Here is a 16,785-nt window from a genome sequence, read left to right as displayed (position 1 = left end):
TGTATAGGAGTCATCTGCGCTTTTTTCCAATCGCTTGGGACACTGCGCTGAGAGAGATTCGCGGTAAATGCAAGCTAAGTAAGGGGCCAAAACTGCAGCGAAATCGAATTGAGATTTGATGTGAACCTGGTTGACTTACTTGTTTTTAACTCTTTGAAGTGCTTCTCTACGCCAGGGATGCCTATTCCTACGTCCTCCCTGCAGGATTCTGTGTGACAGTCAACGTGGTTTGCAATATTCACAGAAGAGGCCCGTTGCATAGAGTGAAACAGACGAAGGGAAACCGTGACGAAGGGCCTTTTATAACTGTATCTGCTCCGAATTATTGTTATTAAATCTGCACTAATGTGTGCATTTCGTACACATACGTTAATGATTTCAGTGAGCTTCTCATCAAATACCATTTTTATCCACGACACTTTAAAGGTAGTCAACTTCTCCTCAGCTGTACGCTTCTTGGAAATCGAGAAATACAATAGGCGAAGTAGCGAGTGTAACACGGACGAGATCTCTGCTGTCTGCCAATGTGTCAGTCTTTTTACGACCGCTGATTTTTGGTAGTGTCCCAAGACTTCTAACAATTCAGTTTTTAGTCGCTTGTTATTTACGCTCCAGAATATTTTGTCGTCAGTCACAAATTATTGGCTGCAGTGTTTCTGGGATTAGCACCGTGAATTCCACCTCTTGTACTCCGCCTCGCATGATTTCATTGTCACATTTTTTCTAGGGTTTCCCATGTGAATCCCAGAATTCACTATGAACTTCCTCCAGAAAACTGTCAGCAACGGACGATTTGTGCCTTGGAGCCTTTCAGAGTGAATCATAAATATCTCCATAGTGGGTGAAGCTAGTACATTCCTATTACGCTCTACTGAGCACCGAACCACCAGTTTCACGATTACAAGCCTAATACCTACGCATTCAGCTATCTACCCACAGCTGTTCACGTTACTGCCGCTTCTGTACACGCCACCTCTGTATAGGTCACTTAAGGACAGTATTGTGAACATCCTTGTTTACGAATCCGTGCTTTTTGGTTATGCGTTGCGAGCTCACCCACGTTGACGATAGCGCTACGCACAACTACGCAGGGGCACACGATTTTTGTTCGACGAACATGATGTATCCACGTCTGTTATAGATGCACTTCAGAATGAGCCACGTTCGAAACTAGTAGCCTTGTAGGACAATGTCTTTCTTCAAATTTACTGAGACTGTGGACCCCTCCCAGAGGAAATTGATAACGAGAGGCTATGGAAGCTTACTCTTTCTCGGAATAGAATATTCTGTCCCCAGTGAATTGCACCGCAATAGCTGATATCTGGATGTTTCTAAAAGTTTGTATTATTCCGGGATTCTTCTTTATCTTACAGTGCGAAACAGATCTCCATTCCTCATGGCTTTGGGCCTTCTATTTCACATTTTCTATTTTATATGTACCCAGGTCATACAGACACATATAAACAAAAAAACTAGTTATAGTCTTAGGTGCTGCAGATACCATCATTTTCGAGCCTTTTGCTATTCATAACATTTTCAGAAATAAATAGTCTACTAAATAATAATGTAATTCTCGCACTTAATGGTCTTGCGATTATGATGTGGAACTACTGATATGCATGACACTTGAAATAAATAATGACAACAACGAACAGCAATGTAACAATTGATAGTTTCGACTTTCTCTCGCTATTCAAAGTTCGTGAGTCATTTATGAACAACTTTACAAAAGCAGTAATATTTTAAATTATATAATGCTTAAAATAATACCAAAAAATGACTCAGAAATTTCGCAATAAACTATAGTTACAAGGGCATGGTGAAAAGTAATGCTGCTGAATTTGTTTGTAAATTCTCAAAGCTTTTTAAACAAAAGCAACGTTATTAACATTATACACCTTTATTCTTCACGTCATCATTTTTATTTCTCAACGCAGTCAGCGAGACAACAAAAACATTTCTCCAAATGAGAGATACTGTTGCATAGAATGTTTTACTTCGTTTACGGAGGCACAACGTCACCTCTGCTTGTACCGCGTCATCAGTATCAAAGTGAAGTCCTCGAAGGTGTTGTTTAAGTTTTGGAAACAGATGTAAATCGGATGGTACCATGTCGGGACTGTATGGTGAAGGATCGATGACAGCGAGCCCAAGTCGTCGGACGGTTTCAGATGTCGCAGCGCTCGTGTGTTGTCTGGCATTGTCAGGCTGAAGGAAACTGTGCTCTATGTGTGGAAGAAGTTTCCTGGGGTTAGAAACTTGATTACAGCACACTGCTTCTCACGCACCGACATACACTGATAAGCCACAACATAATGACCACCTCCTTAATAATGTGTTTGTCTGTCTTTGGAACGATTCTGAGTATTAGGGATCCGACAGGGTGTTAGTAGGTTTGTTGAGGTATGTGGCATTATATGTCTACGCACAGGTCATGTCATTGGAGTGAATACCGGGCCGCTGATTCGCGTACGCGGTGACGGCACCAAATAGCGACCAAGATGACTTCCAAAGGATTTACATCAGACAATTTGGTAGCCGAGACATCAAGTGAGTTCACTATAATACTCTTCAAACCACTGTAGCACGGTTCTAGCACCAAGGCACAGAGAATTGAAAGATGACACCGCCGTCGTGGAAGGCATCAAGCATGAAGGGCTGCAGGTGGTTCGCACCTGCCAACGTGTCATCGATTTGCTGCCACAGGTCACATTCAAGCGCAGGACAATGTCTCCTATAGCGTGATACAGCTCCCACCAGCCTGCGTCCGTGGCGCGCTGCACGGTTCAAGCCGCTTATCATCTCGATAAAGGCATGTGTGGAGATGACTAGAGACCTAGTGTACCAGAAATGTGATTCACCCGAAGAGCCGACAGGTTTCCATTGATCGACGGCCGAATCCAATGACCACGTGCCCACTTTAATCACAACTGACTATGACATTGGGTCATCAAGTGAACAAGCACGGATGGTCTGCTGCGGAGCTCCATGTTCAACATTGTACGATGAACGGTGTGCTCCTGATCATTTTTGAGTGAGTCAGTTTTGTGTTCTTTGGGCAAAGATGCCACAGATCACCATATATCCTACTTTACAGAGAAGACAAGCCTCCGGACCCCATGTTCTGCGAAGAGTGGTGGACGTCCAATCGTTTAGCGCCTAAATTGCGCGCCATTTACGACGGCGGCTGAGTTTCAAGTTCGTTCTGCGCATCTGACGTCACAAAACACAGTCAGCCAACGAACAGAGAACGACGTTGTCAGAGCTCGACTGCAGTGCAGAGCACGGACGAGTGACTTCAGTTTTAGAAACGTTCGGTCATAAATAAAGTAATTGAACAAAAACAATGTCTTGATAGCAGACTCTCTTTTATAGAAAGTTTGGAAAAAGCATTCTTTATACCAATTGCTTCATATTCTATTAATTCATTAAACCAAAAAAGCAATAAGCCTCCTAATTAAGGCGATAGCAAGAGAAAGTGTTTGTATCATTCTCACGAACCGCTTTTTCGCAATAAAGAACAGCGGTAATAGTTTATTTTCTATTGTACTTCGACGAAACGTGAGTAATTCATAGTCACACCAACAGTGTTTGTCAGTACTGTGCGCGATGATTTTTGACTCGTCCCAGAGGTTAATTTTATGGACGAGCTGCGCTAGCGTAATGGTTAAGATGTTAGAGTACTGAATGTAAGCTTCTGAGTTCAACCCTTATTCGGAGCTTACTACTTTGTTTATTTAAAAACAATATCGAAGTGTCTTACTTCACGAATTTTATTCGTTTGAATGTAATTTTTTGAAATTTCTAGTACTTTGTCTCTTCATTGTAATCATAATATGTTTTTGGCTTTTCATATTTTGTCCTCCAATATTTCTTTTCACAGCAATTAAAAACAATGAAAAGGCACACATACAATATCCATGTTATCTGTTTTGTTTGTATATCTTCTCTTCCGCAGTCGCTGCTTTACTATTCATATTGAAATACATTCTTTGCGACAGTGTTAAAAGTATTATTTAGAGCAGAATTTCGGCTCGTACGTTGCCGAGCTACTTGATTGTCTGACGCAATTCTTTGTTTCGCTGCTTCGGCAACATCATCATATTCAATGTTTTCGTCAACTGATCTATGTTTTGGCAAGTATTTGTTGTCCGTTGTGACAAACACAAATTCTCACTGCAATATATTTTAGTTTCTATGTGTGACTACGTACACAGTTCAGTTTTGTGTACTTCGCCAATTTTGTTTTAACCAGAACTTTTTAGAAAAAATCGAAATTACTCTGGTATAAATAAATATTTTATTACAGTCGCGAAAGACGGAATATTTCTCAATATTACATACGACACCTATCTGGTACTTAAATAAGATATTGTTATACAGTAAATTTTATATGAAATTTAGGTATATTGTCCACATTTCATTCTCAACATTGTGGCAAATAAAATCGACCGTACGGAAAGTATACGCTATGGGCTTTTACCTCTGCAAACTCTTCAAAATTTCGTGCAATGGTTTACTACATTTAATGCTGCACAATAACTGCGTTGAACATGGAAACAGAATTAAGTCATTTATGGGGGGAAGGTATCAGTAAAGAAGATGTGTAAAAATCAAATTTTTGGGCCAAATAGCTTTTGTGAAATCGAATGATAAGTGTGTCGAAGCAGTCGGAACACCATGTGTCAGCACAGGCGAGCAGTGCAGTGATAACAAAATTGCGTACAGCGCGGAATGCGGGGAGCACGTCTCTGTAGCAGCGAAAGGGTTAATGCGGCAGTGGTGGCTTTACTTCATAAACTGCGCGCTCCCCCCTAAACGTAGGTTTGCGAACTATACTACACTATGGCGCTGCTTATCTTGGCGCGTGCGTCGTTAGCAGCTGGCAACGCAGCAATCTCCAGCGTCTGGGCGGGCATACGCAAGCCGCCAAGATAAAAGAATTGAACTGTAGGTCAGTTGGACTCCTGACCTCGTGGTGAACACACTCGTTGGTGGTACTGCCTCTAATTGTTTAAATAAAGACATACGTCCAGTACGTATACGACTGTAACACGTGATCATTCTACCGGATTCGCCGTTTTCTAGATAGTCGTTCGTGATCTCTGCGTAATAATAACCTGCCCTTTGTCAAAGTCGCTTTCCTCAATGGATTTCCCCATCTTCAGCCCATTTCTTCGCTAGGACGGTCCCCCGTCCCTGTCTTCTCCGCGTACATACTTTTCTTATATCGTCATGTCCCGGCAATGTCACCAGGCAACACCCAAAGTCTCGGTGGTCTGCGGTATAATATTTTGGCCTATCACTGTAGTTACGTTACACACCGCCATGTTACACGCAACAATATGGAGCCCTCTAGCGGCAGAAGCTAGCAAATAGCGTCAGCGAAGCGGGAAGTCGACCAACTAATATGCGTCACGTGTAAAAAGTTCATCAACCGATACCGAGAACAGAATAAGAAATTCGGAGCCATTACTTTTCAGCTCGCCTTGCTGCAAGTAAATATTTATATATGTACAAGTGTCTTATATCAAAACAGAGAGCAACTTCATGCTGCTTTATGCCGTCCGCTTGGCTTTTATGTCGCACACCAAACCAAATTACAAAAAAATGGTTCAAATGGCTCTGAGCACTATGGGACTTAACATCTCTGGTCATCAGTCCCCTAGAACTTAGAACTACCTAAACCTAACTAACCTAAGGACATCACACACATCCATGCCCGAGGCAGGATTCGAACCTGCGACCGTAGCAGTCGCGCGGTTCCGGATTGAGCGCCTAGAACCGCTAGACCACCGCGGCCGGCAAACCAAATTACAATCGATTTAATTGGAGACTTGTCTTAATCAACCTACAAAATATTTAGTCTGTTACAGTAATATTTTACGTATCTAAACACAAATTCATTCGGGGAAAGACTAAAGGTGTGGGTTAATACATTCTCACTTCCTGATATATTTGTCGAGTAAATTTAGTTCTGAATTGTGTAGCAGTTGGGTTGAAGCAAATCGTTGTTACTCTGATCCAGTTAAGATCCTGACAATCAGTACGTGTTCACTGTGGAGTTCACCTCCTGTTTAACACACAGTTTGTGATTCCTGCTTGAAAGTCTTTTTGCAATTAGTGTATATAAACACCGATATCAGTAAAAAAAATTATGCTTCACGCAGTTAGTCGTGCAACGCTGCATTGTATTTGTGAAGTCGAGACAAAATCTGATATCCTCATTTACTACGTAGGTCCATCAGATTCATATTTTATATCTCTCTTTGTGTTTCTGGAGAGCCCGCCTTTGTACTCAGTGCTCTGCTCTGGCAGGCTTATGAAAATCCACCTCGCTGCTGGGTTAGACTCCCAGGCCGCGGCAGGAGCCACAAGGTTCGTAAATTCACCACACCACTTCACGATCACAGCTAACGTCAGCGGTTGAGGGTCACAGTTCTACACCATCGAAAGTTCCAAAGTGACCAGTGTGCTCCATTGAAGGATGTCTAAAATTTTGTCCTGTGAGATTATTGCCTGTAGCTATACTCTGACACTTCATACAAATGCGTGTTGCCTTAATTGTGAACAAAACATGTTTATCAATCAAATGTGCAATTAATGTCATCCAGTGGTCTGTATCCCACAGCTCTTGACAACACCTATTATTGACTCTTTGTGAATCTGATGTGGACTATCAACAGACAAGAAAAAAATGTTTTACTTTATGAGCAAGTTTGGTGTTACTTTTTGCCGATTTCGGTGTTATGTTTTGCCGACTTCCGTGTTATTTTTCGGAAAAGTTCATATTTTTTACCAATTTCGATGTTTTTTTGCTAATTTTGGTATTGTTATTTGCCATTTTTTCAATTTCGGTACAATTTTTCCTAGTTTTACTGCTACTTTTGCCAACTTCAGTGTTTTTTCTCTTTTCGTGTTATTTCTTTCTAATTTGAGTTTTACTTCTTTACAATTTTGTTGTTATTTCCTTCCAATTTCGGTGATATTTTTTGCCAGTTTTGGCGTTATTTAATTTCCAAATTCAGTGTTTTATCGTCATGTTCGGTGTCACTTTACTGCAAAATTGAGTGTTTTATTTTGCCAAATTCGACATTTTTCTTCTACAAAATTCACTGTATCTTTGATGTCACTAACGTTCGTTAAGTGAGAAATTTTAAGACTGTGCATGAGTTCAACCTTGAGGAAAAAATAAGGAAACATTCTACTTCAACATTCAATAACTATCAGTTACGAATACTTGTAAGCTCTCGTACTGAGGTTTATAACATTTTTATACAGAAAAATTACAAATTTCACGATATCTCGTAATAATCACCGATTTTGGATATTTCTCTAGAAACCGCCAATTACGCTCTATTTTTTGCGCTACCGTTTTCGCAAAATTTTCCTCGCCCTAGTGATATCAGAATGATAACGTCTGTCAACTCCACGTCCACTCGTTCCAGTAAAATTCGAGACGAGCTTCAAGGTTATTACTCCACCCTCACTTCCAACCGTCTTTCTGCTGTACCCACAGACAAGAGCACAACATCTGAAGGCCTTCATAAATTTAAATAAGTACGGATCCCTAAACTCTGCCGGCCGCGGTGTTCTAGCGGTTCTAGGCGCTCAGTCCGGAACCGCGCGGTTGTTACGGTCGCAGGTTCGAATCCTGCCTCGGGCATGGATGTGTGTGATGTCCTTAGGTTAGTTAGGTTTAAGTAGTTCTAAGTTCTAGGGGACTGATGACCACAGATGTTAAGTCCCGTAGTGCTCAGAGCCATTTGAACCCTAAACTCTCAGCCTCAGATAACTGATGAATGAGCATAGCGACTCATTCAGTCAGTTGGTGTGATGATACTGCAATCGATACCCTTGCCAGCAAGTTATTTATCAGCAGGCGCTAGCTCGCGAGCCTTAGCTTCTAGAATTTTATGTTGCCTACTGCCTTTTCGTGCGGACAGAGCACGCGCCGACAATGTGAGTCAGTAGCGAAGGCAGTAGAGGACAGTCAGTTGAGTGAATATCTATTGAAAGAGTCGACAGACAGGAATACGTGAACTAAGATAGAAAGTTTTCATACATTAAGAGGAGTGCTTGATTGAAACAGGAACTATAAATCGTCCGTGGCTTTCTAAGAAAGTATGATTTTTTGTATTTGTCAGTTTCATTAAGGCGAATGGGTGTAACACGTTAGGCGTGTTTCTGTTGTTAGAAGCTGAATAAACATCATTAAAGGATGTCATTTTTCATTGGAGAAGAACATTACCAATTTTTGTGTTCGATTTTGCAGCAAATGATAACAGATGTGTCAACAACACTTAGGTTACGGTTTAATTTTCTGTCTGATTGCGGCTTCTACAGTTCTCCTCAAACGTCCAACATTAAATTCTTAGAAACACGGTCCTACGAGTTAAAATTTGTGGGAGAGAGATTACGTTGGGTAAGTACACAGGCGGAAGTGTAAAGACTTACTCCATGAAGTAACTGTCCACGTTTGTCAGGCTTTGTGGCGTTGTTCATTACATAATGAGTACTAAACGACTAAACTTTAATTCCATTCAGAACTGATGTCTATTATCAACGTCAATAAGAGGTGTGACCCCATGAGCACGAGTACACTTTTGTAGTCATTGTGCCACGGAAACAAATAGCCTCCAAATGTTATCTTGGGGAATTTCTTACCGTGCCTGAATACATGTATCAGTTCATGGAGACTGCTGTCTGGAGCTTTTATGAAAGTATAAATCTTCCGACTGCATACCAGATATGCTTTAAGCGATAAATCAGGGGAACGGGTAGGCTGGTTAAGTATAAGTACATTTCTCAAGGTTACAGTGGAGGATCTTGGATTATCCTCCTAAAAAACGCCAATTCGTACCCTGGTGATGGGGTCTATGGTATCAGGTTTCGCCATACTTAGCACTTCCAGGTGAGCTTCCAGCCTCATTCCAGCAATTACAGAATGAGTCCTGTCATCATATCCACTAGCTCCGCACACCATGATACAAGGAGTTCTGTATCTACGTCTACTCAACATAAAGCAAGCCACCTGACGGCGTGTGGCCGAGGGTACTTCTGGTGCCGCTAACTGATCCTTGCCGTTTCATTCGCGAATGGCACGCGGGAAGAATGATTGCCGGTAAGCCTCTGTAATAGCTCTAATTTGTCGATTTTGTTCATCGCGGCCATTTCGCGAAATGAACGTGAGAGGAACTGAGATGTTGTCCGACTTTTCCCAGAAAGCGCTCATTCGAAATTTCGATAGTAAAACTCACCGTGATGTACAACGCCTCTCTTGTAGTGCCTGCCACTGGAGTTTGTTGAGCAACTATGTAACGTTCTGACTGCCGACCAGACTATCCCTGACGAACCGTGGCGCTCTTCGTAGGACCTTCTCTATCTATCTATCTATCGCTCGCGCCTTTGTCCAGCATTATGGTCGGGGTTGGCGTGGTTAAATCGGACTTGGCGTGTTAACTGGAAGGGGTGGCCGGAGGGCCTTCCTGCCGCCACCCCGTACCCCCCGGGACGGAATGAGAGTGTAAGGCTTCGTATTGGGGTAGTGGGCGATATTAAACATGAATAAAATATGTTATTGTGACAGTGGCGGCTAACTACCACCAACTACTGAATCAAAGGCGACATTGTAAATAACATGTATTTATTGTAAATTATCTCACGATAGAAATTAGATCATATTGAACAACTCATGACTGAAAACAAATCAAACAAATTGTACACTGTTCTTAGATATACTACTCTGGTAACATTGGCTCTCAGCTCTTAATGTTAAGTTGATCCGAAGTTAGATTTAATTACGCCCCTGGATTAAGCAAATGGTAAATGCTATCTGACTGCGTTCCTATAATCTCTTTTGTGTCTGAAATAATACGCACTTCGGACACCACCACCAAGAAACAAACCAAAAAACGTGCAAAAATACAAATAACCAATAACGAATCGTAAGCAAAACTGCACGGATGCTCAGTGGATGGCAAGAACACGATCCAACAACTACTTCTGAACTTTACTGCCGCTGCTGCAAGTTTTACAATACCGTCTACCAGCGTGCTGGCTCCGTCGATACTGCTGGGGCGACGACAGCAGCTGAATTAAGATAAGTCTCTCAAATATCTTGAGCAGAATAAACTACTCAGAAACTGCTAATACCACGAGCCCTTTATTTCCTCGAAATGGTATACAACGCTTTCAAGACTGGCTCAACAACCCTCAAGGTGCAGCCCAGTGTGTCTTGTTCTAACGTGCAATCCCAGTATGATAGCTCTGTGCACGGGTTGACTACGTTCAATGGTGACTGCCAGCCTATAAGGCGGAATCAACTGCAATTATACTAATAGTCAATGCAATGCCTATCGTGGACGTTGATGTCCTACTGTGGCTGCAGACTCTAGATCACACACAGCACAGTCTTCAGAATATAAGTGCCTATCTCAGAGCTGCCGAACTTTGCGACTGTCCGCTTTCACGGCACAAGACGCTCTCCCACCTGTCGCTCTCTGCAAGATGCTCTTGCGACAATCTTGCCTCCAAACTCTACTCAGCCAATCCCGACGCTGCAAAGGCCTCCCACATCTCCCTCGCGGAGTGATACAATTTCTCCACCTATCCAAAAAATTTCTCTGTCCAAACAGCGGGCGTTGACCCTCAGCATTTCCCGCACTTTCTTATGAACTGCCCAACCAGAGCTCAGCCCATTTGTCGCTGAAACAGCGCGCGACCGGGCGACGCCAGCGCGTACGTTGGACGCTCTCTGTCTGCTCGACATTTGCCCTCTCTCACCTGGCACCCGGCGGCGTTCCTTTTGATGCTTGCAGGTCAGCGGCCACATCCCCTGGGACCCCCGGCCCCTGCACAATGCAATTCCGGTGCTCACCGGCCTTCGCCTCCCCGCCTCCACTGGCAAAACCACTTTGCTTACACCTACAGCATGCAACTAATTATTGTCATTGCCAAAGCCCGTATTATTTCAGACATGTGCCTAATCATCACGTATCTCTTTCTAATCCACCTAATAAGACTAATTAACCATTGTATGGATTTATTTACTCCAAATATGCAGAATAATCTGCGAAATGAATGTCACAAATAAAAGCCACCTTTCAAGAGTACCCTATCTGTCTACGTCTAGTGTAAATCATGGAAAAGTGCGGGTGTGTTTCAAATGTCTGCGTCGTAAAACTGAGGCGGGACGTGGGGACCAGCCTGGTATTCACCTAGAGAGATCTGGAAAACCGCCAAAAACCACATCCAAGCTGGTCGGCACACCGGCCCTCGTTAATACGGCGGGCGGATTCGATCCGGGGCCGGCGCGCCTACGCGAGTCCAGGAAGCAGCGCATTAGCGCTCTCCGCTAACCTGGCGGGTCCTTTGTAGGATCTCCTCTATTTCTTCTATTATTCCGCCATTGTATGTGGCCCCAGACGGATGACCAGTACACAAGAATCGGTATAACAAGAGACTAGTAAGCCACATCTTTCGTGGATGAGTTACATTTCCCTAGCATTCTTCCTATTAACGTCAGTCTGGTATCTGATTTTCCAGCTATTTCTTTTATGTGGCCATTCCACCTAATGTCGCTCTGGATAGTTAGTCCTAGATGTTTTACATACATACTATTTCCAGCAATTTTTTATAAACAGTGTAGCTATACAGTAGTGGTTTTCTTTTCCCATGTACACGCAATATGTTTCGTCTGTTTATGTTCATGGTTAACTCCCATGAGTCTGCAGCATTCATCATTCCTCTACAGACCATTCTGCAAATCGATACTGTCTTCTGCTACTTTCTTTATCACAACCGCATCATCGGTGAACAGTGTTAAACATCTTCTGAAACTTTCTACTAGTTGATTTATATACATCGTAAATAGCACACTTTCTTGGGTTACTTTGGAAATTATATGTTGTGTCTAGGAATCTTGCTTGCGCGGTACACTAGACAAACAAACAACTTGTATTAGTGAGTTTTATTACACGTATATGTTGCAAGCAAAGGGTGACATACGAAATAATCAGTCTTAGCAGTGACTGCTGATCTATAACTGACAAAATTCTGTTCTGAACTGCTATCGAAGTGGCTAACCTTGAACCTACTATCTAAGTAGGCCTTTACCAGTAGGGGCAAAGTTTATGTCCTCTTCACGTAGTAGCCGCAATTGTAGCGTAGTAGTCCTGGAAGGGGGGTCGGTCAGTGTGCTATTGGCCGACTTCTTCTCACACCCTTCTCTTCTCTGTCGTACCCGATTGGCGTGGCAGCGCTTGACCATATGCCATAACATTCTACGCCCCTCCTCCCAGACCAAAGCGATGGAACCTCATCGTTTATGGAGCACGACAATGTGCGGAAGGCAGGAGCATGGACGCTCTGCTGGACCGTAAGCTGTGGCTCCAGGGGACGTCAGACTGCCTGTACCCCGCCATATAGCCTTCGTTCTGGTGGAAACGTCCCCCGGAAAACGCCCAGAAGTGTATGGCTCTGAGCACTATGGGACTTGACATCTATGGTCATCAGTCCCCTAGAACTTAACAACTACTTAAACCTAACTAACTTAAGGACATCACACAACACCCAGCCATCACGAGGCAGAGAAAATCCCTGACCCCGCCGGGAATCGAAACCGGGAACCTGGGCGTGGGAAGCAAGAACGCTACCGCACGACCACGAGCTGCGGGCCAGAAGTGTATGCGTCCACCTCCTGAAGACCATACACAGATGTGGAAGGCGTCTGCTGCGGCGGCGTGGAGGGTCCATCTCCATCTGTAGGACGAGAGGAGAAGAGGCGAAGGCTCCGTCTCCATGGGGACGTCCCGCAGTGTTGTGATGACACCCTCTGGCGGCTGCTTTTGCCGCGCTGTCCTCGGGATCCGTCAATCTGGGGGAAGAGGTACAGAAGGATCACCGTGCACATGACAGTGGCGTATCTGATTGTGATACCGGCGCTGCAGTCCGTCTGCGACTGAAATGAGATACATGCATGCGCCAAGTCGACGAAGGATTTCGCCTCACGCCCACAGTCTCCTACCGCTAAAAACTCTGTAAAACACATAATGCGGCCTTTCTTAGGCGCCTTATGCTGAGGAGAGTTGAGCAGGTGGAGCAGTGTCCGATGGCGGCAGCCGTAAAGCAATTCCACCGGCGATTGGAGGCGAGAAACAGTTGCGGAGTGTGCGGAGCGAAGTTTGGCCATCTGCTGCTTGAAGGTTCTTACAAATCGTTCCACTTCGTCGTTTGACTGTGGAGGAAACGCGTCACTAGTTAGATGTTGCATGCCATAGCGTTCACAGAATGTATCAAATTCATTTGACGTGAACTTAGGACCGTTGTCCGAGACTATAACTTCAGGTAAATCTTTGAGGGAAAAAATAGAAGACAACTTCTGAATTGTGCTACGTAACTGTGGTGTGCGTACTGTAAGACCTTCGGTACACACACCATCAGATTATTTGACTTGTCGCTCTAACGAAGTAGGCGAGTGTCAGCAATGTGTCTCGTGGTCTTATCGTGGCGTGTTTATCTTCTGCCGTTAGGTCAGACGATAGAAATGCCACTTGAACTCTTAGAGTAGCAGATTGACGGTGACCAACTTAAAACAGAACTTGATTAATATTCACACTCATTTATTAAAATAATATAAATCATAGATACTACGTACCTTGATTCTGGATGCTGTTTACAATTGACAATCTGAAGTTCCTTTGGTCTTGGTACGTTAATCTTATTGTCAAATATCTCTGATACTTGACAAAGCGTTATTCATTTATCTTAATGGCTATGTACAGGAATATGACAATCTTATTAGGCGCAGACTGAAACTTGACTATAGATTGGTACCGACAAATGCAGGCTAATGCAGACTGACTAATCGGAGGTCTGTACACTCGTTATAATACCTCGAGCGTTCAGGTATCACTGAGCGAGAGTGATCCGCGAGGAGAAAAGGTTCTACGTTAGCAGCGATCTCATTGGCTGCGTTACATATTAATATACGGATCGAAGGAAGCAGAATTTGGTCCGTCTTTATGGCAGCGCCATCTCGTAGAGCGGAGACAGACGAGCGCTGCGCCTGCGCTGTTGTGCTTAGCGGGGCGCGCTCTAGTGGGAAAGTTGTGTACGCGCTGACTACGCGGGACTATGTACACAACAGTAACGTTGTCGAGTTCATTGGCACAGCAAAAGGAAACGTGCTATACGAGTCAACCACAAACAACTAACAAGTGCTCCACAAAGGTCCCGCAAAATCTATGCACACCCGTTGCACAGTGATTGCGACTTACGCCAAGGAGAGAATTCTTGTGGCGGAGTGGCCCGATTGTCCACACATGCCTGACACTGTGACACCATCTGTTCTGTTTGGGTGTCCATACCCTGGCAAGTACAATGTCGACATGCTGTTTCGTACGAACAATCTCCCAGTCTTTGATGAAGTAACTGCAGCACTTCTTATTGAAAAGCGTTGGGAATGAAGTCATGTGTCTGTCCTCTGTCATTTTGTACAAGGATCACACCTTTCGGTATAGCGAGGCTATGCCGATGTGCAAAGTATCGGCGCACTACAGAGTTCTTTATGCTACGCAAGGAACGAGGCCAAAATGTGCGAATGTATATTAGCAAAATGTTAAATCTAAATCAGCTTCCGTGGTCTACGCAATTTTCCTACAGTTCAGCGGAAAATATTGAAGCAATTCAGAATCATGAACATCGATGCGACAACAAGACGCGCCGGAAGCGTTAAAGTCTGTGTTAGGGCCAATCGGAAGACGTGAAAGTGCGTCCGCATTACCACGTTAAGCTGTCGGATGATACACAATCTCGTACTGGTATTGAGACAGCAATGCCCATTTTTACAATTTTTGGGTGGTTCATAACGGAACCGGTTTCATCGGATAAACAAGGATTGCAAAGCCTTGTGATTCGTTACTAAGTAAAATTTTCTGACATACAAATAGTGGTGGAATTTGGTAACACTATACATAATAGCTAAAGCCTCTTTCTCAATTTGTGAATAGTTACACTGAGATTTGGACAGCACTTTTGACGCGAAAGCAACAGGCCTGTCTTTATCACCGAATCCGTGCGAAAGCACTGCACCGATTCCGAGAGAGTAAGCGTCAACTTGCAACACAACTGTTTTGTGGGGATCAAAGGCAACCAGGCATCGTTCACTGAAGAATGCACCTTTAAGTTTTTTAAAAGCTTCTTGCCACTCATCTATCCAAACAAAAGGGACGTTCTTGCGACGCAAGCGTGCAATGGGGCTGCGATTTGTGCAGTATTCGGTATGGGCCGAATACAATAGTTCATTTTTCCTAAGACTGACTGCATTTCTGTGACATTGCGAGGAACTAGCAAGGCACGTATGGCTAACAAATGTGACTGAAGAGGATGTACACGTCGACTGTTTACGACATGACCAAGATACTGCAACTCAGGTTTTAAAAAAATCACACTTGTCCAGTCTGCATCAGATAACACACGAAACAAAGCACGCAGGTATATAACCTGCTACGACAATGTAGCCCAAATAGTTTGAACAGTTTGGTACTTGAGCTGTCAGCTGTTCCAAATTACGTTGGAAAATGGCAGGTGCGGAAGCACTGCCAAAAGGCAAACGCAAACATTTAAACCAGTCCAGTTCAGTGTCCACATCACACGCGGTTTGAGATTATTCATCTAGTGTTATGTGAAGATGTGTGGCGCAAATCAATTTTTGAAAAGTAGTGACCAGCGCCTAACCTATCTATAAGAGTCTCTGGGTGTGTTAACGGATAAGATCAATCACATTTTGTGGGTTGACTGTAGACTTAAAGTCAACACAGAGGCGAATGCGACCTGCACGTTTGGGGAGCAAAACCAGTGGTCTTGGCCACTGAATAGATTGTATGGGCGCAATAGCTCCGCTGTCTTGTAATTCTTTAAGTTCAGCTGCCTCATTGTCCCGTAACGCAACTGGAATAGTTCTGGCCAGGCAGAATTTCGGCTGAGCATTGCCTTTCATAGTAATATGTGCAACAAAATTTTTAACCTTGCCTAAACCTTCAGAAAATAGGTCAGAATTTTTTCAGCAAGACAGCTTACACTGTTTTCGGTATTGAATGCAGTCACTGACAACATATTATCCTGAATTTGAAAGTGAAACAAATCAAGCGAATCAACGCCAAATATGTTCTAACAATCGCGTGATTGTAGCACAGTGAAAGTCACAGTTCGCATATGTGAGAGATACATAGCAGGCCAAGTACCTTTTCGGGGAACCGGAATGTCTTGTGCATTATAACTCATCAGGTTCGTGCTACCTTTGGACAGGCATGGGGAGCCTAACAGTTCATATGTATTGTGTTTCAGCGATGTAACAAAGGCACCTGTATCCTACTGAAATTTCACACTTTTTCCACTAAGATGCAAATTAACAAAAAGTTTGTTGGACTGGCATAGCACTCAAGAAACTGTTTGCTTGCTCGTTTACCTAATGCCTGCCGCAGGCTTTGAATACACTGCATCGATTACATGGGCCTTTGACTAAATTTTTGTGAGTGTGCAGATGTCTTATATTTGTTCCGTTGCAAGCATACAGACTGTATGTGACCTTTCTTGCCACAAGCATATCACTGTGCTTGTCTGGAAGGGCAATCTTAGTGTTTGTGCTGTGAATAGCACTTCGATCATGGCTTAATTCTGTTCACTGATGTAGCCGCCTGCTTAGAGAAATGTTTACACGGCTTGGTGTGCACATGCTGTTGTTGCCTACTGGGCCAGTCGTGAGCAAGGGATGACGCAACCTGA

The sequence above is a fragment of the Schistocerca gregaria genome, chromosome 3 (assembly GCF_023897955.1).
Source record: "Schistocerca gregaria isolate iqSchGreg1 chromosome 3, iqSchGreg1.2, whole genome shotgun sequence".
NCBI lineage: Eukaryota > Metazoa > Arthropoda > Insecta > Orthoptera > Acrididae > Schistocerca > Schistocerca gregaria.
This window is presented reverse-complemented; position numbering follows the sequence as displayed.